Source organism: Halichoerus grypus, chromosome X, assembly GCF_964656455.1.
Source record: "Halichoerus grypus chromosome X, mHalGry1.hap1.1, whole genome shotgun sequence".
Taxonomy (NCBI): domain Eukaryota; kingdom Metazoa; phylum Chordata; class Mammalia; order Carnivora; family Phocidae; genus Halichoerus; species Halichoerus grypus.
The window spans coordinates 90068868-90093630 of NC_135727.1; the positions used below are offsets into that span (position 1 = coordinate 90068868).

The 24763-nt window shown below is 47.0% G+C and overlaps 1 long non-coding RNA gene across 4 annotated transcripts in view; it reads right to left on the reverse strand.

Annotated features, from left to right (window-relative positions):
• Positions 1–5211: 5211 nt before the first annotated feature.
• The window catches only part of LOC144380350 (uncharacterized), a 29333-nt gene continuing 9781 nt past the window's right edge, over positions 5212–24763 (reverse strand). For 2 of the 4 annotated variants that reach the window (XR_013444480.1, XR_013444479.1), the window contains exons 2-6: positions 18707–18780; positions 10521–10612; positions 9807–9909; positions 6940–7065; positions 5212–5411 (exon numbers count right to left, since the gene is read on the reverse strand). This is a non-coding gene — a long non-coding RNA (uncharacterized LOC144380350). The remainder of the gene's footprint in view (positions 5412–6939; positions 7066–9806; positions 9910–10520; positions 10613–18706; positions 18781–24763) is intronic. The other 2 variants (XR_013444482.1, XR_013444481.1) reach the window with 1 other exon arrangement.

Consider the following 24763-nt stretch of genomic DNA (forward strand, 5'->3'; position numbering starts at 1 on the left):
CTGACCCCCCCTCCAAGTGTTCGTAAGGATATGGAACAACTGGAACCTTCATGCACTGCTGGTGGGGATGCAAAATGGTACGGTCACTTTGAAAACTATTTTGGCAGTTGGGCACTAATGCTGTAAAAAAAATAAGCTAAATAAATACACTCCTGATGAGTTAAAGAAAAAGAACTTATGGGACAAGAGGAGCAAGGAAAATTATTTATGGTGAATGTGAATTAAGACAGAAGACAGGGGCACCTGGGTGGCTCAGTCGGTTAAGCGTCTGCCTTCGGCTCGGGTCATGATCCCAGGGTCCTGGGATGGAGCCCCGCGTCGGGGGTCTCTGCTCAGCGGGGAGCCTGCTTCTCCCTCTCCTTCTGCTTGCGGCTCTGCCTGCTTGTGCTCTCTCTCTGTCAAATAAATGAATAAAATCTCAAAAAAGAAAGACAGAAGGGGCGCCTGGGTGGCTCAGTCGTTAAGCGTCTGCCTTCGGCTCAGGTCATGATCCAGGGTCCTGGGATCGAGCCCCGCATCGGGCTCCCTGCTCGGCGGAGAGCCTGCTTCTCCCTCTCCCACTCCCCCTGCTTGTGTTCCCTCTCTCGCTGTGTCTCTCTCTGTCAAATAAATAAAATCTTTAAAAAAAAAAGAAAGACAGAAGACAATATTAAAAGCAAAGAGAGGAGTACACAGGGGTTCAAACAGTCTGGGGTTGAAAAGTGGCTGGCCCTTGAATAAGATACTTGTCTTCTCTTATCCTCAATTACCTCATCTACAGAATGAGGATAATTGAGCAGTAAGATTGTTTTTCTAATGAAAGAGGGATAATAACAGAGATTGCAATGTATTTATAGTGAAACACACCTATGATCCCCTGGGAGAAGCCATTCCTGACCCCCTGGGTTAAGGGCTCTCTCTTCTGTGTTCTGAGCGCCCTCTGGCTCTCCCCTGCATGACTGTCATCAAATTTGCTCTGTCGTTATCTTGTGGGTGGTCCTCTGGTCATTAACTATGAGCTCTTTCAGAACTTATCCCGTAGGAATCATTCTTATGTCCTCAGAGCAAGGATCCTGATTCCCAGCAAGTGCTCAAAGGTTTTTTAGGTTTTTGTTTTAAAATTTATTTGACAGAGAGAGACGACAAGCAGGGGGGAATGGCAGGCAGAGAGAGAAGGAGAAGCAGGCTCCCTGCTGCTCAGGGGGCCCGATGGGGGCTCCATTCCAGGACCCTGGGATCATGACCTGAGCAGAAGGCAGATGCTTAACTGACGGAGCCACCCAGGCGCCCCTGGTTTTGGTTTTGGTTTGGTTTTGGTTTTTGGTTTTTGTTTGAGTGGTGAGGATGACACCTGCTACTCACCTAATCAAGTATAGCCAAAGATGGAGTTCAGGACACACTACCCCAGAATATGGTACCTTGGCCTATTGAATATTTCAGCTATAGGAATTTGAGAAACTGAAGGTGCAGGCAGGATTTTCTGACCTTTCCCTGAAACAGCTCATAAGACCCTCATGTGAAAGGTGCCCTCTTTCACATGAAAAGAACATCCTTGAGCACCGGGCTCAGTTGGTTAAGCGACTGCCTGCCTTTGGCTCAGGTTATGATCCTGGGGTCCCGGGATCAAGTCCTGCATCAGGCTCTCCCGGCTCAGCGGGGAGCCTCCTTCTCTCTCTCCCTCTGCCTGCCGCTCCCCCTGCTCGTGCTCTGTCAAATAAATAAAATCTTTAAAAAAAAAAAAAAAAAAAGGAGCACCCTTCTCTCCAAAAACACAAAAACACTAAGAGGGATCCGAATGAACAGGTCCTGCTGTTTCCCCTAATTTACTACACTCGGTTCATACCTTTTCTTGTCCTATCATGTTTTTCCATGACTTTCCACTCTTCATCAAATCCAGCATAAAAATGCTCAGGTTGAACCACCTCCTCAGGTCATGTAAAACTTATTACATTAAGCCCCGCATCGGGCTCCGGGCTCGGCGGGAAGCCTGCTTCTCCCTCTCCCACTGCTTGTGTTCCCTCTCTCGCTGTCTCTCTGTCAAATAAATAAAATCTTAAAAAAAAAAAAACTTACTACATTAAATAAATGTCTGTTTTTCTCTTCACAGTCTTTTGTCACTGCTACTTGATCAGATCAGCCCTCATCTGGGGGCTGCATCGGCTCATTCACTAAAATCTTCCCATATACAAAAGGGTAGATGACCAGACCAGACTCTCAAAAAATATCTTTTGGATCAACACAACAGTGCCAGTCTGATTATCTTAGTTTTTAAGTGTGAGACCAATCTGCTTATTTTGGTGTTAAGTATTGAGGTAGAGGTCACCCAGCCTCCTATCAGCAGGATCACATATGCAAACCCAGTGACCAATGGACATGGGAATCCAGGTGGCCTCTTTCACGCCTACAGTGAGTCTCCTCTCCTGGTTTCCTCCTGCTTCCTGGCCACCCCACCCCACTCACTGTTTTTTCCTGGGTCCCTTCCCTGTGTTTCTCTTCTGCACTTCAACTGCTTTTCGGTTTACATCTGTCTGGCCCACCAGTGTGATAGTCCCCAGAGCAAGCACTATATGTACCAGTATGCTCTCTTATTCATCACAGCAATCGTTGTAATTCCTCTTTTAGAAATGAAGAGAAACGGGGCCCCTGGGTAGCTCAGTTGGTTAAGTGTCTGCCTTTGGCTCAGTTCCTGGGATCGAGCCCCGCATCAGACTCTCCGCTCAGCGAGGAGTCTGCTTCTCCCTCTCCATCTGCCTCTCCCCGAGCTCATGCTCTCTTTCTCCTCAAATAAATAGAATCTTTTTAAAAAATGAGGAAACAGACCTAGATGTCCAAAGGATGTAAATGCTTTTCGTACCATCAGTGTCAGAGCCAGGACTGAAACCCATGCCTAGTTCATGGCATAGCCCATAAGGAGACAAAGGAGGTAGGATCCAAGGTATTTTGCCTCAGCCAGTCCCCTTGGTTCCTTTTCTTCTTCGGAGGCCCTAATTTTTTCAGCCAGCTTTACAACCAGGTGACCTCTCACCTATTTTGTGGCAAATGGGGATCCCCTACATTTAGTCCCTTTGTATTTGAACCTTGGATTTTCAGTCCTTTGGGGTCAGGAAACATTATTAAACCTCTGTAAGAGGGAGAATTAATCATGGCTTTCTGTAATACCCTGCCATTCCCTAAGCAGGGTAGATTCTAAGTAGGGTATTCTTTCACAACTGTTTTAGGTTTCTTTTCAGAACTGTTTTATGGGGGTGCGCCTGGGTGGCTCAGTTGTTTGGCATCTGCCTTCGGCTCAGGTCATGATCCCAGGGTCCTGGGATCGAGCTCCACATCGGGCTCCCTGCTCAGCGGGGAACCTGCTTCTCCCTCTCCCACTCCCCCTGCTTATGTTCCCTCTCTAGCTCTGTCCAAATACATAAAATCTTTAAAAAAAAAAAAAAAACTGTTTTATGGGGGGTAAAGATACAAATGGAGTCTCAGAGATGAAACTTGCTGTCATTGTGTATAGGAATAGGGGTAGAAGATTGCAATCAGGCAGTTGAGGATTCTAAGGGAGATCTATTAGGCAAATGAAAGATTTTGTTGAAGAAGAGATTTGTGGCTGCTCCCTCCCATCTCCGAATAATTTTAAAAGATATGTTTGCAGGAGATGTAGCATTTTACCATGAGGCTTGCAGCACAAGTTCTTTCCTCCGTCTCCCCATAAACGGTCTCAAATGGCCTTAGTACTCTAGTTATATTTTTCTGTAGCACAAGATAATCATGTGATTTTTAAATTTTTTTTTACTGATGACTTCATCTGGGGCACTACATGAGGTCTGTTTGGCACATATTAGGATACTTCTTCAAGATGAGAACAAAGCCTTTTAAGTCAAATGATATATATACACGTAATATTCACATAAATGGCTCAGTCGGTTAAGCATCTGCCTTCAGCTCAGGTCATGATCCCGGGGTTCTAGGATCGAGCCCCTCATCGGGCTCCCTGCTCAGCGGGGAGCCTCCTTCTCCCTTTCCCTCTGCCACTCCCCCTGCTTGTGCGCTGTCGAATAATAAAATCTTTTTTTTTTTTAAAGATTTTATTTATTTATTCATGAGAGACAGAGAAGCAGAGGGAGAAGCAGGCTCCCAAGGAGCAGGGAGCCCAATGCGGGACTCGATCCCAGGACCCTGGGATCATGACCTGAGCCGAAGGCAGACGCCCAACCATCTGAGCCACCTAGGCGCCCTCAAATAATAAAATCTTCAGGGGTGCCTGGGTGGCTCAGTCGGTTAGGCATCTGCCTTCGGCTCAGGTCGTGATCCCAGGGTCCTGGGATCGAGCCCCGCGTTGGGCTCCCTGCTTGGCGGGAAGCCTGCTTCTCCCTCTCCCACTCCCCCTGCTTGTGTTCCCTCTCTCGCTGTCTGTCAAATAAATAAAATCTTTAAAAAAAATTTTAAAATCTTTAAAAAATATTTACATAAACATCAGATTGTAACTAAAATCATCATATAGGTCGTCAAATTCTTCCTCATTCACTTTCAGAAGCTTTTACTGAGAAAAGATCGAAGGCTTTGAATTTAGAACTTCAATCCCCAAATCTGCTTCTTACTGAAGGCAGAGACGATCCTTTTTTTTTTTTTTAAGATTTTATTTATGTATTAGAGAGCGAGCGAGCGAGAAACAGCATGAGAGGGGAGAAGGTCAGAGGGAGAAGCAGGCTCGCCGCCGAGCTGGGAGCCCGATGTGGGACTCAATCCCAGGACTCCAGGATCATGACCCGAGCCGAAGGCAGCTGCCCAACCGAGCCACCCAGGCGCCCCAGAGACGATCAATTCTGGGACAATTCTGACTTCCCTTCTTTGTTAAGGATTTGATGACATCATAAACGTACAGAACCTAGTACAGAGAAGTGACTAACAGATGATACACACCTTATAAATATGAGTTATTAGGGGCGCCTGGGTGGTTCAGTCTGTTAAGTGTCTGCCTTCGGCTCAGGTCATGGTCCCAGGGTCCTGGGATCGAGCCCCGCATCGGGCTCCCTGCCCCGTGGGGAAGCCTGCTTCTCTCTCTCCCACTCCCCCTGCTTGTGTTCCCTCTCTTGCTGGGTCTCTCTCTGTCAAATAAATAAAATCTTTAAAAAAAAGTCACTGTTGATCTTACAAAAAATATATATATATATAAAATTTCAAAAAAAAGTACTATTTTCAAGAACCTCAAATTCCTAGGAATAAATTCACAGAAGATGTGCAAGACTTTTTTGGACAAAACTGCAAAACTTTATTGAGAGAATTTTAACCATTTTTCAACACAAGAACAAAACTTTACTGAGAATTTTAGCCACTTTTCAACACAGGAACAAAACTTTACTGAGAGAATTTTAGCCACTTTTCAACACAAGAAGTGCCCACGTGGCTTCAGCCTGTCTTCGTTTAAATCTGCGGTTTCCATTCACCTGTAAAAGAAACGTAACATTACTTTGCAGAACTTTATTCAGACAACACTAAAAGGCATAGAAATGACACTTTCTAATACCACAAAGAAAGGAATGGTTCAAGTTCAGAAAAGATTAAACCCAATGCATTTATACTCAGGTAGTTTTGAATAGAAAGCAAAAATTTCTTATACTGTTAATAAGAATCCAACCAACCAAGAAGAAACCTAAGAAACAAAAGCAGCTTTTAAAAAGTTACCAATTAAATATTTTTATTTGAGAAAACCTTCAGAATATAAGATTATCTAAAACAGTAATGTCTTGCTTTGAATTGCTTAAGTGAAATAAATAGAAAGGCTAGTATTGCATTTGTTTTGACTGTATTGTGGAAAGTGCAGAACGGTACTTTAAGCTAGTTTAGCCCTTATGTGGTTGTTTGAAGTAGGGTGACCATCTGTCCCTGTTTTCACCCATATGCCTGCCGTAATTATGAACAGTGCCTCTTTATACACTTAAGTGTGTGCCCATCTGCACACATTATATGGTCACACCAGTTTTAAGTCATTTACCATCAAGGTAACATCAAATCGTGAAGGAGAAACAGTACCATTTCTCAGGTTGGCCAGAAAAAAGGGGGCAGGATGGGGGGAGAAAAAGAAAGAAACTGGAAAGCCAAATATATATTCAATATCTGTTACTGTCTTGTTCCTGTCTTGTTCATATTCTTTACTGTGTATACTTGGCTTTTGTCCATTTTCTTCAAAATTATGTAAACTAGTGGATCCTCTATTCATAAATATTTTCTAAAAGAGCCATCTCTTTGATTTATCTGTTAGTTGGATTATTTTTTTTTCCCAATGATTCATACCAGTCTTCTATTAAGAATCTCTCCTTGGGGGGCACCTGTGGCTCAGTCGGTTAAGCATCTGCTTTCGGATCATGATCCCAGGGTCCTGGGATGGAGCCCCATGTCCCATGTTAGGCTCCCTGCTCAGCGGGGAGTCTGCTTCTCCCTCTCCCTCTGCCCCTCCCCCCTGCTAGTGCCTGTGCCTGGTGCTCTTTCTCAAAAAAAAAAAAAAAAAAATCTCTCCTTGGGGCACACCTGGGTGGCATAGTTAATCATCCAACTCTCAGTTTTGGCTCAGGTTGTGATTTCAGGGTCATGATCTCAGGGTTGTGAGAGCCCACCAGCCTGTTTCTCCCTCTCCCCCTGCTTGTGTTCCCTCTCTTGCAGAGTCTGTCAAATAAAAGTCTTTTAAAAATTTTTAAAAAAGGGGGATCTCTCTAAAAGTATCTGAAATTATCAGCTCTTGGCTAAAGAACTTACATTTAAAAGAAATTGTTTTCCTACTTTGTAATTTATATGGCTTTGACCCAACCTATGCCTAATAGTCTGTAAGTCAGCCATTTGGGATCTGAACTACATTTCAAATAATTTTTATATGTGAACTCGGTTATTGAAGTAACAACAAAGTTACCTCTGTTATTAAATATATAACATTGCTAAAAACAGACGCGCTATAATTTGCATGCTTAATGGATCACATACCTGCCTCGGGCATCTTAAGGGGCTCTAGATTTGCAAGTCCCCTCCCTTTGACAGCAGGACCATCTCCACACTCACCCCCAGTCTTTTCATCAGCCAGTTCCTTTTGATTAGGTTCCGGGGCAGGCCCTTGAAAATAAAAAAGTGATTAATTTAAGTGGTAAAACATGAGATATGAATAAAGGAAATAATATTCATTTCCTCAGTGTTACGAAATAAAAGCCTTAGGCTAGTGTGGTAGTAAATGTGGTAAGAATTACAAGAGCATTATTTCAGGGGTCCGTTACCAGAAACTAGTAACGCAGGGTTTTATTACCCTCTTCCTTTTTCAAAACTGCCCTCAGACAATTCAGGTGTCCCCTTTGTACTTATCTACACTGTACTTGTCATTATACTTGCCAGTGACTTGAGTCTCTGACTAGATTGTGAGTTCAAGGCTGAAAGCATGTCTCTCATACTTAGCATGTGATGTGGCAAGAGCAGACGTCAATAAACGTTGAGGGGAAAGAAGTCTTAAAACCCAAAATTGATAAAAATTCTGCAAACCAATTGCTTTGTCATCAAAAATGTGCAGAACCGTTCCAGATTAAAAAAAAACTGTATGTGGGGCGCCTGGGTGGCTCATTCAGTTAAGCATCTGACTCTTGATTTCAGCTCAGGTCATGATCTCAGGGGTCGGGAGATCGAGCCCCATGCACATGTGCATCAGGCTCAGTAGGGATGTGACTGAGATTCTTTCCCTCTGCCCCTGCCCCGCTCTCACTTGGCTCTTTCAAATAAATAAATCAATCTTTAAAAAAAACTAAGTGCAAATGCATGATCCTAAACTGGACTCTGGATCCAAAAAAATTATATGAAGGAAAATTATCAGGACAACTGGGGAAATTGATTTACACTGTATATCAAAGGTTTTCCGCTGTCAAGTTTCTGTCCAGTGGTTAGCCCAGAGAATGACTTTCTTTTTTTTTTTTTTTTTTTTTTTTTTTTTTTTTTAAAGATTTTATTTATTTATTTGACAGAGAGAGAGACAGTGAGAGAGGGAACACAAGCAGGGGGAGTGGGAGAGGGAGAAGCAGGCTTCCTGCCGAGCCGGGAGCCCGATGTGGGACTCGATCCCGGGACTCCAGGATCATGACCTGAGCCGAAGGCAGTCGCTTAACCAACTGAGCCACCCAGGCGCCCCCAGAGAATGACTTTCTTTGTTCTGAGGATATACACACACTTAGGTACTTTGGGTAAAAGATCATAATAGTTGAACCTTATATAAATGATTAAACAGTAGTAATAGTAAACATACCAATAAATGTGTGTGTATATATATAAAGGAAAGGGAAGAAGATATGAAAGCAAAGTGGTAAAAAATATTGACAATCGGTGACTCCAGATGAAAATTTTGTATAAATATATGTATAATTGTACTACCCTTGTAAATTTTCTGTAAATTTTGTGGTTTGGAACTACAAAGAATAAAAAGAAAATATATGACATTGTACTTCAGAAGCCAGTAGTTACTTCATTTTTAATTGTGGTTTAAAAATGCATAACATAAAATACCCCAACTTTACCATTTTTAAGCGTACAGTTCAGTATGGAGGACCTTTTCTGCAACATTAGTAGCAACTATGAATGGACTTTACATAGTTTTTCTGTATTATGAAACCTTTATTTTAAAAAATGACAGTCTAAGGATAAACCATAATACATGTACAATTCTAGTATTTTGCCGTAGTGTACTAAGGGCAGTGAGCAGCAACTCTACAAAGTCTGAAGTCTACACCATGGGTAGGAATTAAACTACAATTAAAATGTAATTTTCTTTAGCTGAGTGTATTTGCAGAACTATGACAAATCTTACTTTGTTAAAATAAAGTTATACTTAGGTCCAAAGGCCCTATGTGTAATGTTCCATAAGTGAATCCCATGCACAACAAAGAACCAAAAGAAGAGCAAAGTTATTTGTGAGTAACAATAAGTACACTATTTTACGGTGAAAATAAAGGCAGGGTAGAAAGAAATGAATGGACGTTGTGGTCAGTCATTTTCTAGAAACCTTAAACAGTGGCCTGAATTATGTAAAGATCTTGCTTCAAAACGGTCTTCAGCTCAGGTCATGATCCTGGAGTCCCTGGATCGAGTCCCGCATCGGGCTCCCTGCTCGGCAGGGAGTCTGCTTCTCCCTCTGACCCTTCCCCCTCTCATGTGCTTTCTCTCCCTCATTCTCTTTCAAAATAAATAAATAAAATCTTTTAAAAAAAAAAATACCATATACTGGGAATACTATGTATCTGGGAGAAATACTTTTGTCTCATATTAATTTCAGGATAATTAACCTTTTGGTTTTTCTTTTTTTAGATTTTATTTATTTGAGAGAGTGATCAAGTGTGAGAGAGAGAGAGCACGAGCAGGGGGAAAGGGAGAAGCAGAATCCCCACTGAGCAGAGCGCCCAATGCGGGGCTCCATCCCAGGACCCTGAGATCATGACCTGAGCTGAAGGCAGATGCTTAACCAACTGAGCCACCCAGGGGACCCTCTTTTGGTTTTTCTAACCATAGAAAAATGTAAACTCCTTTTAAGAGCCACTTTAAAAAAAACACAAATTTTGTTTTCAGTAGTCAAATGGCTCTTTGATAAACACAATCCTTGAGCCTTCATTTTCTCATTCACAAAATGGGGAAAGCTTACTATACTGAGGAACCGCCCTAGGTTGCAAACTATATCCTCTTCACTTTTCCAGCCAATTTCCAGGCAATGTTTGAGATTCCTTTCTGTTGTTGTCTTCCCTTCTGTTACAAGTATATCACGATGCGTGAAACGCACATGCACTTACACCCCCCCCCCAAGAGGGTATTCTCCTTCCCTTTCCCTTCACCTTGAACCACAGATGCTCCTTTTTTCTCTTGATCAGGTATAATATCCTTACGTTCAGTCGGTGGCTCCTCTCCTTGAGGTTGCTCAGCAGGAGGCAGCTGGGCCTAGGGGTACGCATATGTGTATGTAAACAGATAAAAACTTGTGCTGTTAATACACATCAATAATATAAATACCTGGAATACAATGGAAGATGACAGGGTAGGAGGATTCTAAGCTCACTTCATCCCATATACACACCTAGATAATAACCACGTAAGTGTAAATAACCCAGAAAAAAGACCCGAAGACTGGCAGAACAGACTCTCCACAGCTAGTAAAGAGGTCACATACAAAAGGAATTTATAAAATGGTTTAATGGCACCACCACCAACAAAAATCTAAAGACATTTCTCCAATACTATTCAATATACTTATTCTTAATAAAATTACTCTTCCCACAGAGGCTACTCCAAAAGAGTCATCCTCAAAGCCTTTGGAAGCCATTTTCATCTATGTTGGGATGGATGTGTGCAATCGGTTGTTTATAAGCATGAAAAGAAAGTCATCAGGTATATTTCCCAGGAACACAACCGCATCCATCCAAAAAATAACAATGTAATGCTCCTGGAGAAATGCTCCTTACCATGGAAAATCCTTATCAGTATCTATACTAGCTCAACATTTCCACAAAAATAAATTTGTACTAATAAAAAACAAAAGTTCAAGTACTTACAACCACAGGCCCAACCGGCTGCGAAGATTTTTCATCATCTCGTCTTGCTCTAGGTCTGAATGTTGATCTTACTTGCCAATTCATATTCATCACTGAAAATAGAACACTGGGATTTGGAAAATACACTTGAGAGGACGGTTACATTTGACCACTTCTCTGGCCAAATGGAGACGTGTGCTTTTTGTCTCAACACAGAATATTTTTAAAGTTAGTCTAATGGTAATTTAATTGTGCATGCTCTCCACTCACACCAAATCTGGCAGCTTGCAAAGGCAACTGCTCACCTCATGGCCAGGCTGACGGAGAAATTAAGTAAGGCACATGATTAAGACAAGAATATATTTTGAAAGGGATCTGGTTTCACAACTTGATTCACCATCATGGAGACATTTAAGAAAATACCACCAATAAAGAAAAAAGAAAATACCAGAGAATGAAGAACTGAGTATCTACTATTGTTTGCACACTCTGATTTACTAAGCCCTTTCTTTCCACACCTCCAATAAAGTTTTACGGGGATACTTAACCACATTCATTGTTGATAGACTGTCTCCTATTATTTTTGCGCTAGAATCGCAAAGTTGAGTGCCTGCAATCAAGATTGCACGTGGCACTCTCCTCTCTTGGTCCTGTTTGGTACACTCCAAGTCTCAGGGAGGCAACCACACAACAATCCCCCTTTCTAGGGAGTTTCTTTACCACTGGACTTGCCACTTACCCAGGGCCCCCAGACTCTGAGAACTCCCGAGTCTGTGCCCTGTTGGCAGTTCCTTGTGCCTCCAGGACTCCAATACCTCAAATAATGCCAAGACAACTCCATCTTCATCTGACCCTCATCTGTCCCCAGCTCACCCTCCTCCCTTGTCTTGTTCTGCCACCACATCAAGGGCCATGGTGGCTGTGACATCCATAAGAAGACCACCTCAAAGACTGTCCTCCTCAGGGGCTAGGAACCACCCTGCCCTGACCCCCCCAAAAATCTACTGGTTCCCTCCTCACGGTTACTGATCTGCCGACACACCAATTGAGTCTCAAGCAGCAAGAAAAGAATCCAGACAATAAGACAAGACCCCACACAGCTCAACACCCAGAAGTCATTGCAATACCCCACACCTGAGGGTGAAGATGCAGCAGTGCAAGGCATGCACACTGCTTCCCCACCCCTTGCCTAGGCCCCCCTGGAAATTCCTAAATATTCCTTCTCTCAGCAGTTCCTAGTGCCTCCATGACAACACCAACCCCTATGAAAAGGATGATCTTGAGGACTTTTCCTCAGGGGCTAGGAACCACGCCATCCCTACTAGCCCCAAAGCCGGCTGGCTGAGCCCTCACGCTCAAACGTAAGTTCCTAGGGAGACTAATCTGAGGACCAATCAATTGAGCCTCCGTCAGTGAGAAAGAATACAGAGAGCAGGATGCAAGCCACACAGCTTCACAACCAGAAAGCACTGCACTTGTACCAAACAAATGGCCGCTGGGAAGGAGAACAACACGCGCATGTGCAGAGCCGGGCAGCCACAAGTGGGCGGGGCTTCCCCCACTCCTTCATCCGGGTACCACCGGGCATTACAAAATCAGCCGTCTATCAGCAGTTCCTGGCACCTCCAGGACACGGACACCTCAAATCAAGCCCCCAGACTCCCTATCTTCATCTCACCCCCGCCCCAACAACCCAACAAGAAAGACAAGGGCCATGCCTGCGGAGACAGCCAAAGGAAGAGGATAACCTCGAGGACCTTCCTCCTTAGAGGCAGGAAACCACATCACCGCTACCCACCCAAAGCCTGTTGGTTCTACCTCACTTAAATTTCTGAGAGAACTGATCCAAACCTACCAATTGGGTCTCAAACACCAAGAATGAATCTAGACGGTAAGAAGCGACCTGCACAGCTCCGCACCCAGACTGCGCCACACGAACCCCACACCAATGGCGGCGGATTTAAAAGAACGTGCTACTGCGCAGGCGCACTGCGAACCACGTGCACGGGGTGCGGGTGGGGCTTCCCCACTCCCTCACCCCCGCCCCACTGAGCATTCTTAATCCGCCCTCTGTCCGCAATTCTTAGCGCCTCCAGGACACAGATACCTCAAATCAAGCCCCCAAGACGCCCATCTTCATCTAACCCCCACCCCCACAATCCACCAAGAAAGACAATGGCCAAGCTTGCCGAGACAGCCGGAGGAAAGGCAGGACAACCTCGAGGACCTTCCTCCTTGGAAGCCAAAAAACACTCCACCCCTACCCACCCAAAGCCTGCTGGCTCCTTCTTCACACTTAAATTCCTGAGGAAACTGATCCGGAGACCTACCAACTGAATCGCAGACACCAAGAAGGAATCCAGATAGTAAGACGCGTCCCGCACAGCTCTGCACCCCAGGCAAATGGCTGATTAAAAAGCGCATGGTACTGGGCAGGCGCAATGCGTCCCACGTGGGTGTGGGGGGGGGCCGCTGGCTTCCCCACTCCTTCATCCGGGCCCCACTGAGGATTCCTAATCTGCCCTCTGTCGGCAACTCCTGGCACTTCCAGGACCCAGATACCTCAAATCACAGCCCCCAACACATTCGATCTTCATCTCACCCCCAACCCACCATCCTCCCTCTTCTCACTCCCATCAAGAAACACAGGGGCCATGGCTGCAGAGACACTCGGAGATAGAGAAGGACAACCTCGAGGACCTTCCTCCTTGGAAAGCCAGAAACCACACCACCCCTACCCACCCAAAGCCCGCTCACTCTCCTACTATACACTTAAGATTCTGGGAGGACTGATCCAGAGACCTACCAATTGGGTCTCACACACCAAGAACGAATCCAGACGATAAAACGCGACCTGCAGGGTTCCGCCCCAGACCGCACCACACGAACCCCACGCCAATGGCGGCGGATTTAAAAGAACATGCTACTGCGCAGGCGCGCTGCGAACAGCGTGCACGGGGTGGGGGTAGGGCTTCCCCACTCCCTCACCCCCGCCCCACTGAGCATTCTTAATCCGCCCTGGGTCCGCAATTCTTAGCGCCTCTGGGACACAGATACCTCAAATCAAGCCCCCAAGACGCCCGATCTTCATCTCACCCCCACCCCAACAACCCAACAAGAAAGACAAGGGCCATGCCTGCGGAGACAGCCAGAGGAAGAGGATAACCTCGAGGACCTTCCTCCTTGGAGGCAGGAAACCACATCACCGCTACCCACCCAAAGCCTGCTGGTTCTACTTCACACTTAAATTTCTGAGAGAACTGATCCAAACACCTACCAATTGGGTCTCACACACCAAGAATGAATCCAGACGGTAAGAAGCGACCTGCACAGCTCCGCACCCAGACTGCGCCACACGAACCCCACACCAATGGCGGCGGATTTAAAAGAACGAGCTACTGCGCAGGCGCACTGCAAACCACGTGCACGGGGTGGGGGTGGGGCTTCCCCACTCCCTCACCCCCATCCCACTGAGCATTCTTAATCCGCCCTGGGTCCGCAATTCTTAGCGCCTCTGGGACACAGATACCTCAAATCAAGCCCCCAAGACGCCCGATCTTCATCTCACCCCCACCCCAACAACCCAACAAGAAAGACAAGGGCCATGCCTGCGGAGACAGCCAGAAGAAGAGGATAACCTCGAGGACCTTCCTCCTTGGAGGCAGGAAACCACATCACCGCTACCCACCCAAAGCCTGCTGGGTCTACTTCACACTTAAATTTCTGAGAGAACTGATCCAAAGACCTACCAATTGGGTCTCACACACCAAGAATGAATCCAGACGGTAAGAAGCGACCTGCACAGCTCCGCACCCAGACTGCGCCACACGAACCCCACACCAATGGCGGCGGATTTAAAAGAACGTGCTACTGCGCAGGCGCGTTGCGAACCGCGTGCACGGGGTGGGGGTGGGGCTTCCCCACTTCCTCACCGCCGCCGCACTCAGCATTCTTAATCAGTGCTGGGTCCGCAATTCCTAGCGCCTCCGGGACACAGATACCTCAAATCAAGCCCCCAAGACGCCCGATCTTCATCTCACCCCCACCCCCACAATCCACCAAGAAAGACAATGGCCAAGCTTGCCGAGACAGCCGGAGGAAAGGCAGGACAACCTCGAGGACCGTCCTCCTTGGAGGCCAAAAAACACTCCACCCCTACCCACCCAAAGCCTGCTGGCTCCTTCTTCACACTTAAATTCCTGAGAAAACTGATCCGGAGACCTACCAACTGAATCGCAGACACCAAGAAGGAATCCAGACAGTAAGACGCGACCCGCACAGCTCTGCACTCCAGGCAAATGGCTGATTAAAAAGCGCATGGTACTGGGCAGGCGCAATGCGTCCCACGTGGGTGTGGGCGGGGGGGCCGCTGGCTTCCCCACTCCTTCATCCGGGCCCCACTGAGGATTCCTAATCTGCCCTCTGTCGGCAACTCCTGGCACTTCCAGGACCCAGATACCTCAAATCACACCCCCCAAGACACTCGATCTTCATCTCACCCCCAACCCCACCATCCTCCCTCTTCTCACTCCCATCAAGAAAGCAATGACCATGGCTGCAGAGACACTCGGAGGTAAAAGAGGACAACCTCGAGGACCTTCCTCCTTGGAAAGCCAGAAACCCCTCCACCCCTACCCACCCAAAGGCTGCTCGCTCTCCTACTATACACTTAAAATTCTGGGAGGACTGATCCAGAGACCTACCAATTGGGTCTGACACACCAAGAACGAATCCAGACGATAAAACGTGACCTGTAGGGTTCCGCACCCAGACCGCAGCACACGAGCCCCACGCCAATGGCAGTGGATTTAAAAGAACGTGCTACTGCGCAGGCGCACTGCGAACCACGTGCACGGGGTGGGGGGGGGGCTTCCCCACTCTCTCACCCCCTCCCACTGAGCATTCTTCATCTGCCCTGGGTCTGCAATTCTTAGCGCCTCCGGGACACAGATACCTCAAATCAAGCCCCCAAGATGCCCGATCCTCATCTCACCCCCACCCCCACAATCCACCAAGAAAGCCAATGGCCAAGCATGCGGAGACAGGCACAGGAAAAGCAGGACAACCTCGAGGACCTCCCTCCTTGGAGGCCAGAAACAATACCACCCCTACACACGCAAAGCTTGCTCACTCCCCTACTTCACACTTAAAATTCTGGGAGTACTGATCCAGAGACCTACCAATTGGGTCTCACACACCAAGAACGAATCCAGACGATAAAATGCGACCTGCAGGGTTCCGCCCCAGACCGCACCACACGAGCCCCACGCCAATGGCGGCGGATTTAAAAGAACATGCTACTGTGCAGGCGCGCTGCGAACCGCGTGCACGGGGTGGGGTGGGGCTTCCCCATTCCCTCACCCCCACCCCACTGAGCATTCTTAATCTGCCCTGGGTCCGCAATTCTTAGCACCTCCGGGACACAGATACCTCAAATCAAGCCCCCAAGACGCCCGATCTTCATCTCACCCCCACCCCAACAACCCAACAAGAAAGACAAGGGCCATGCCTGCGGAGACAGCCAAAGAAAGAGGATAACCTCGAGGACCTTCCTCCTTAGAGGCAGGAAACCACATCACCGCTACCCACCCAAAGCCTGCTGGTTCTACTTCACACTTCAATTTCTGGGAGAACTGATCCAAAGACCTACCAATTGGGTCTCACACACCAAGAATGAATCCAGACGGTAAGAAGCGACCTGCACAGCTCTGCACCCAGACCGCGCCACACGAACCCCACACCAATGGCGGCGGATTTAAAAGAACGTGCTACTACGCAGGCGCAGTGCGAATGGGGTGGGCTTTCCCCACTCCCTCATCCCCTCCCCACTGAGCATTCTTAATCCGCCCTCTGTCCGCAATTCCGAGCGCCTCCGGGACACAGATACCTCAAATCAAGTCCCTAAGACGCCCGATCTTCATCTCACCCCCACAACCCACCAAGAAAGGCAATGGCCCTGCCTGCCGAGACAGCTGGAGGAAAGGCAGGACAACCTCGAGGACCTTCCTCCTTGGAGCCCAGAAACCACTCCACCCCTACCCACCCAAAGCCTGCTGGCTCCTTCTTCACACTTGAATTTCTGAGAAAACTGATCCGGAGACCTACCAACTGAATCGCAGACACCAAGAAGGAATCCAGACAGTAAGACGCGACCCGCACAGCTCTGCACCCCAGGCAAACGGCTGATTAAAAAGCGCATGGTGGGCGCCTGGGTGGCTCAGTTGGTTAAGCGACTGCCTTCGGCTCAGGTCATGATCCTGGAGTCCCTGGATCGAGTCCCGCATCGGGCTCCCTGCTCGGCAGGGAGTCTGCTTCTCCCTCTGACCCTCCCCCCCCTCTCATGTGCTCTCTCTCATTCTCTCTCTCAAATAAATAAATAAAATCTTTAAAAAAAAAAAAAAAGCGCATGGTACTGGGCAGGCGCAGTGCGTCCCACGTGGGTGTGGGGGGGGCTGGCTTCCCCACTCCGTCATCCGGGCCCCACTGAGGATTCCTAATCTGCCCTCTGTTGGCAATTCCTGGCACCTCCAGGACCCAGATACCTCAAATCACACCCCCTAAGACACTCGATCTTCATCTCACCCCCAACCCCACCATCCTCCCTTGTCCCACTCCCATCAAGAAAGACAATGACCATGGCTGCTGAGACACTCGGCGGAAAAGGAGGACAACCTCGAGGAGCTTCCACTTTGGAGGCCAGAAACCCCTTCACCCCTACCCACCCAAAGGCTGCTCGCTCTCCTACTTCTCACTTCAATTTCTGGGAGGACTGATCCAGAGACCTATCAATTGGGTCTCACACACCAAAAACGAATCCAGACGGTAAGACGCGACCTGCACAGCTCCGCACCCAGACCGCGCCACGCGAACCCCACGCCAATGGGGGCTGACTTAAAAGAACATGCTACTGTGCAGGCGCACTGTGAATGGGGTGGGCTTTCCCCACTCCCTCATCCCCGCCCCACTGAGCATTCTTAATTTGCCCTCTGTCCGCAATTCTTAGCGCCTCTGGGACACAGATACGTCAAATCAAGTCCCCAAGACGCCTGATCTTCATCTCACTCCCACAACCCACCAAGAAAGGCAATGGCCCTGCCTGCCGAGACAGCTGGAGGAAAGGCAGGACAACCTCGAGGACCTTCCTCCTTGGAGCCCAGAAACCCCTCCACCCCTACCCACCCAAAGCCTGCTGGCTCCTTCTTCACACTTAAATTTCTGAGAAAACTGATCCAGAGACCTACCAACTGAATCGCAGACACCAAGAAGGAATCCAGACAGTAAGACGCGACCTGCACAGCTCTGCACCCCACGCAAATGGCTGATTAAAAGGCGCATGGTACTGGGCAGGCGCAGTGCGTCCCACGTGGGTGTGGGGGGGGGCCGCTGGCTTCCCCACTCCTTCATCCGGGCCCCACTGAGGATTCCTAATCTGCCCTCTGTCGGCAATTCCTGGCACTTCCAGGACCCAGATACCTCAAATCACACCCCCCAAGACACTCGATCTTCATCTCACCCCCAACCCCACCATCCTCCCTTGTCCCACTCCCATCAAGAAAGACAATGACCATGGCTGCTGAGACACTCGGCGGAAAAGGACAACCTCGAGAACCTTCCTCCTTGGAGGCCAGAAACCCCTCCACCCCTACCCACCCAAAGGCTGCTCGCTCTCCTACTTCTCACTTCAATTTCTGGGAGGACTGATCCAGAGACCTACCAATTGGGTCTCACACACCAAGAACGAATCCAGACGGTAAGACGCGACCCGCACAGCTCTGCACGCAGAACGCACCATAGGAACCCCACGCCAATGGAGGATATAAAAGAGTATGCTACTGGGCAGGTACAGTGTGTCCCACGTGTCTTGGGGGGTGCCGGCCTCCCCACTCCCTCATCTCAGCCCCACTGAATATTTCTATTCCTCCCTCTGTCGGCAATTCCTGGCACCTCTAGGATTCAGATACCTCAAATCATGGCCCAGGACACCCGATCTTCTTCTCAATCCCACCCCCACATCCACCATCCTCCCGGGTCCCACACCCACCAAGACAGACAATGGTCATGTCTGCGGAGACACCCGGAGGAAAAGGAGGACAACCTTGAGGACCTTCCTCCTTGGAGGCCAGATACCACACCACTCCTCCCCCCTCAAGGCCTGCTGGCTCCCTCTTCACCCTTAAATTCTTGAAAGGACTGATCTGGAGACTTACCACTTGAGTCTCAGACACCAAGAACGAATCCAGACGATAAGATGCGACCTGCACAGCTCTGCACCCAGACTGCACTGCACGAGCCCCACGCCAACAGGGGATTTAAAAGAACATGTTAGTAGGCAGGCTCACTGCAACCCACCTGTGTGTCATGGGGGTGGGAGCTTCACAGCTCTGCACCCAGAATGCGTTGCACAAACACAAACACACACACACACACACACACACGCCAAAGGGCGATGGGAAAGTTGGTGGCACTGGGCAGGTGAAGTGTATCTTGTGTGCTGGGTGGTCAGTGGCTTCGCCACTCCTTCATCCAGGCCCCACTGGGGATTCTTGATCTGCCCTCTGTTAGCAGTTCCTGAGTCTTCTAGGACAGAGATACCTTAAATCTTTCCCCCAATATTTGCCCCAATTTTGTCTACCCCCCCAAGTCCATTGTCCTCCCTTGTCCCTGCCTGCAATGATATCAAAGGCCATGGTGGGTGCTGTACCTGTGAAGAGAAGGGTGACGACCTTGAGGATATTTCTGCTCAGAGGTCAGGAACCACACAGACCCTACCTGTTTGAAACTCACTGGCTCCCCCCTCACCCCCACTCACACTTACCCTCCAGGGAGGATTTATCAGGGGACCTACAGACTGAGTCTCTGGCAGAATGAAAGAATCCACAGGGTATGATGCGGCCAGCACAACTCAGCATGAGGTATGCAGTGCACGTGCCCCACACCATTGGTCAATGCGGAGGCATGCGGCACTGAGCATGCCCACTTGTCCATTGGTGTGTGAGTAGGGGCCTTCCCACCCCTTTATCCTGGCCTACTTAGGATTCCCAAATCTGCCTTTTGCTGGCATTTTCTGGTGCCCCCAGGACCCAGATACCTCAAATCATTCCCCCAGGGCTTGCCTCATCTACATCTAATCCCCTCCCCTCCAAGGCCCACCTGATTCCCTTGTCCTGGCTCCAGACACAAGGACAAGGGCTGTTGTGCCTGCCTGTGAAGAGAAAATGCCTGATGAAACAGAAATCGAAACATACTCCACAGGATTTACACAAGACCACGAGTCTCATAATCTAATATTCAAAATGTCCAGAATATAATTCAAATTATTCAGAATATGAAGAACCAAGAAAAATTCTCAACTCACATAAAAAAAATTCTCAACTCACATGAGAAAGGCAATCAACTGACATCCATTCAGAAAAGGCTGTATGAACAGTTAAGAAAGGGAAGCCTCACTAAAATGGAAGTAGGAGGCCAGAAGGGAGATCTCTCACCCTATCACTTCTCCTCATTTGCAGACCCCAACAGGAAGATAGCTTTTAAGTCCATACTACTTTACTACCCAAGCAGGAGGGAGAAAGGTTTTCTCCTTTCCCAGCAACAGCCCAGCCAATGAGAGACTGTCACAACTCAGCCAATGAAAAACCAGTGCACTTGGAAATCCTAGTTTATTTCAGTGGACTCTGTGTCTCCCAGCTCCCCGTTTTCCTCTATAAAAAAGCATCCTTTTCTTTTGTTCTCCCAACTTGCCTATGGTTTTGCCATAGCTTACATGTCCCCAGTTATACTTCTCTGTTATTCTTAAATAAACCCATTTTTACAGATAAAATAACTGACAGTTTTATTTTGAAGGTTAACATTATTTGGCGATCAGAAGTGGGGTCCAGAGAAGACCCCCAACAACTCCAAGACTGGTGAGCAAAATCTGTCCTGGTAGCCACAGAGCCAGCTATGCTCACTGCTTTCTTGCCAACCCTAGAGTTTAAGGGTAAGTTTTCTCCTGGATTCAAGTTCTGCTCACTTTGTGTTTCGAGTTCTCCGGGCATTATTTGGGATCTGTTTTAAAGCTTTGTCCTATCTGAGAGTATTCTTTGGCTTTTGATCGGACTCCATTTGGAACCAGACTGGTCCTGTTAGAATTGTGCCTACTGGAACTATGTTAGCCTTTGGACTGTTCCTGTAGGAATTGTGTTGGCCTTTGGCCTGACTCCTTTTTAGAACCAGACTGTCCCTACTGGAACTGTGCTGGCCTTTGGTCTGATTCCTTCTGGAGGGACGCCTGGGTGGCTCAGTCGGTTAAGCGTCTGCCTTCAGCTCAGGTCATGATCCCAGGGTCCTGGGATCAAGTCCCGCATCGGGCTCCCTGCTCAGCGGGAAGCCTGCTTCTCCCTCTCCCACTCCGCCTGCTTGTGTTCCCTCTCTCGCTGTCTCTCTCTCTCTCTCTCTGTGTCAAATTAAAAAAAAAAAAAAAAAAAAGAGATGATTCCTTCTGAAACCAGGCTGTTCCTGAAAAACTTCTAAGAAGTGGGACCCCAGTCATCAAAATACTTTAAGGGCACCCCTCTCTTTCTGGGACCCTGGCCGGTTTCATGTTTAAAAACTGCGGTTCCCTCCTCATGTGCATTTCTACCTAAATGGACCAACTTAGCTAAAAGTACACCAATGGCCATTATGGAAGACTTTTGATCTCCAAAACTTCTTTTTCTCAAAATTAAATTAGAAAGCCACTGTTCAAAATAACAAAACAAAACAAAAACAAAAACAAACAACAACAACAACAACAAAAGCCTATTTTAATTGGCAGCCTGAGGCTTCCAAACATTTTCAGGATTCTAAGTTTGCCTCATTGGAAAATAATATTTCTTTTTAAATTAAATTAAATCAAATCTAATTTAATTTAATTGAGAGAGAGAGAGCACGCTGGGGGAAGGGCAGCGACAGAGAATCTCAAGCAGGCTCTACACCAAGTGCGGGGTCTGACGCAGGGCTCGATCTTACAACCCTGAGTTCATGACCTGGGCCAAAACCAAGAGTCGGATGCTCCACCGACTGAGCCACCCAGGCGCCCCACGAAATACTATTTCTAAATTAACTGGGGCAAATGGACAATTAAAAGAAGTAAAAAGGGCTTCTGAGACCTCTTTCCCCACTCCACTGCTTTCTTTGTCTCCTGACATATGGCAGACATCTTGCGCTCGGGCCCCATCTCCGGTGCCATTTGCCTCTATTTTGTCTGCACCGATTCCACCTCTTCTATATCCCAATCCCTCATTCTAATCCTTTCTCCAAACTTCCCTCTCCCTCCAAAACTCTCCCCATTTCCTCCTCCCTGAACCTATTAAAACGTGACTCCTTTAAAGTTAAACATTTGGGGGATCCAAATAAGCCCCAAATTTCTTATGTTTCCTGGACTAAGGCCGAATTGGGGACTATAGTTAAAATGTTTTCCTAAAGTGACTGAGGACCCCTATAGGTTTGCTGCAGCATGTAACATAGTTACTCAAACTTTTACCAACCTGGTTTCTCAGTTTTATATCAGTTAGTCTACATGCTTTTTGGTGAAGACCAGGCCAAACATTGGATGAAACTAGCCTGATGGGAACATCTGGAAAGGTATTTAGAGAGATAACCACGCCCCCCCCCCCCACAACTTTTGGCAAGATGCTAGAACACTCACCAAAAATCTCTGCCAAGCAATTACAGTAGCTTTTCCTAAGACCGTTGATTGGAACGAAATTCAGGTTTATACAGAAAAGCCCAATGAACTTGTTCATGACTATTACAATCGACTTCAGATTGTTTTCAAAGAAAACTCTGGGTTTTTGTTAGATATTGAATCCACCTGGGTAGCATTTAACTCTATGTTTATTAATGGACTGAACCAGGATCTTTCTCTTTTAGTTGAAAGGACCAGGATGGAATGGGAAACCATGTCCATTCCAAGTTTAGTTAATTTGCCAAACCAGCTTGCTCACACTCTAGATGAGTCACCCAAAAGAAAGACCACTAAAATTCTCAACTTTCAACTCCAGCAAATAAAGGCCCCTAAACAAAACCCAAACCCTTTTAGTTTCTGCTAGTATTGCAAAGAACCAGGGCATTGGAAAAAAAGACTGTTATAAACGTAGGCATTCCAAGTGCCTTCAGCCCTCTAGCCAGGCTTTCCAATGTCCTCCTAACTTCCGGTGACAGGCCTCTGAGGAACCACGTGGGCTCTCCCCTCTCAATCAGCTCAGAGAAACCACTCTCGAGACTGGGACTGAATCTCTGTCTTTATAGACACCAGAGCTACACTCTTGGTGTTCAGTCTCACTGTTATAAAGCAGCCCCTGCCTTGGAGTCCTTAAAGTTCAAATAGGGGTGGGTCTCTAATAAACCTCAACAGGTTTGTGTCTCTGAACCTGTTCCCTTTTGTCTGCACCCTTTGAGAGATGCACACCCTTTCCCCCTTCGTTCCTCAACCCCTATTCATTTACTGGGCTGAGATTTCTTAGAAAAGTATCATGCCAGAATTCCTTTCTCCCAAAAGGGGGAAATAATTCCAGAATTTGACAGTAGCAATTAAAATAGCCAACAGGGGAATTAAATGACCCTTGACATCTTTTGTTTGCTCTATCTCTGATGCCACTGTAACTGAGTCCAGGGACACTGATCATTTGTTCCTATCAGAGCAGCTGCTAACCTCTTTATGAGCAAAATCTTCAACAGATATTGGCAGAATCCACAGTGTACCACCCATCAAGATTCAAATAGATCCCTCAAAACCTCTCCCTAGAATTAATCAATGCCTTATAAATAAAGAAACCTTTCAAGGCATCAACCCCATACTAGATTACAAAGCTCAGAGCCTCATTATCCCCTGCACTAGTTCCTCTAATACCCCTATTTTACCTGTGAGAAAACCCAAATGGCCGAGGATGGAAGATTATCCAAGACCCTGGAGCAATAAATAACATTGTTATCGATTGACACCCTGTTGTTCCTAACCCCATGTACTGCTGACATCCATTCTCACTGAAAGAAAATTTTTCACTGTAATTCATCCATGCAGGGCATTTTTAGTATTCCAGTTGACAAGGATAGCCAGTATCTTTTTGCTTTCACTTGGGAAAAAAGGCAATACACCTGGACAGTAATGTCCCAGGATTTCATAGAGAGTTCTTATATTTCACAAACCTTAAAAGCTGATTTGGATGATGTAAAGTTTTCTGCAGGCTCTACTTTGCTACAATACATAGATGATTTGCTTCTCTGCTCCCCTTCTCAAACCTCTTCACAGGAGGATCACATCCACCTGTTAAAAAATTTTGGCCTTAAAGAGACATAAAGTCTCCAAAGAAAAATTGCAGTTGGCTCAAACTCAGGTTCTATAGTTAGGGCATCTGATCTTGGAGCAAAGACCATGTTTAGATCCAGAAGAAACCCTTCACAACTGCTTAACACCGACAGATCACCTTTTGACTCCCTGTGACAATTTATCGGAAACTCCTCTAACCAATGCAGACTTTTCATGGCTTACTGATGGTTCTTACTTAAAGGATGAAAATGGTAGATATTGTGCTGGGTATGCTATTGCAACTCCTTTTGAAGTCATTGCGACAACACCTTTACCTTTGGCTACTTCAGCCCAACAGGCTGAGTTAGACGCCCTACTTAAGCTTGTACCTTGGCCAAGGGTAAAACCACAAACATTTATACCAATAGTCAGTACGCCTTTGGGGTAGCCCATGACTGTGAAATGTTATATGGAAATGAGATTTCCTTACTTCCAATGGGACTACAAATTTAAATGGCTCTTATGTCCAAAATGTATTAGATGCCATACTTTTACCAGCTGCTCTGGCTACTGTTAATGTTCCTGGGCATTCCAGACTCAACTCCTTGGACACCAAAGGAAACTACCTTGCTGATACTTCCACCAAAAATGCTTCCCTCCAGGAAACCAATAGTCAAACCTCTGTCATATTTCAAAGGGATGTTCTCCCAAATGATAATTTGGAAAAATTCACAAGAGATACCCAACAATTGGCCCCAGAGAGGGAAAAACAATATTGGAAATCTAATAATTGTTGGTTCAATATAAAAAGAGAACTCTGGGCGCGCCTGGGTGGCTCAGTCATTGGACGTCTGCTTTGGGCTCAGGTCATGATTCCAGGGTCCTGGGATCGAGCCCTGCATCGGGTTCCCGGCTCAGCGGGAAGCCTGCTTCTCCCTCTCCCACTCCGCCTGCTTGTGTTCCCTCTCTCACTGTCTCTCTCTCTCTGTCAAATAAA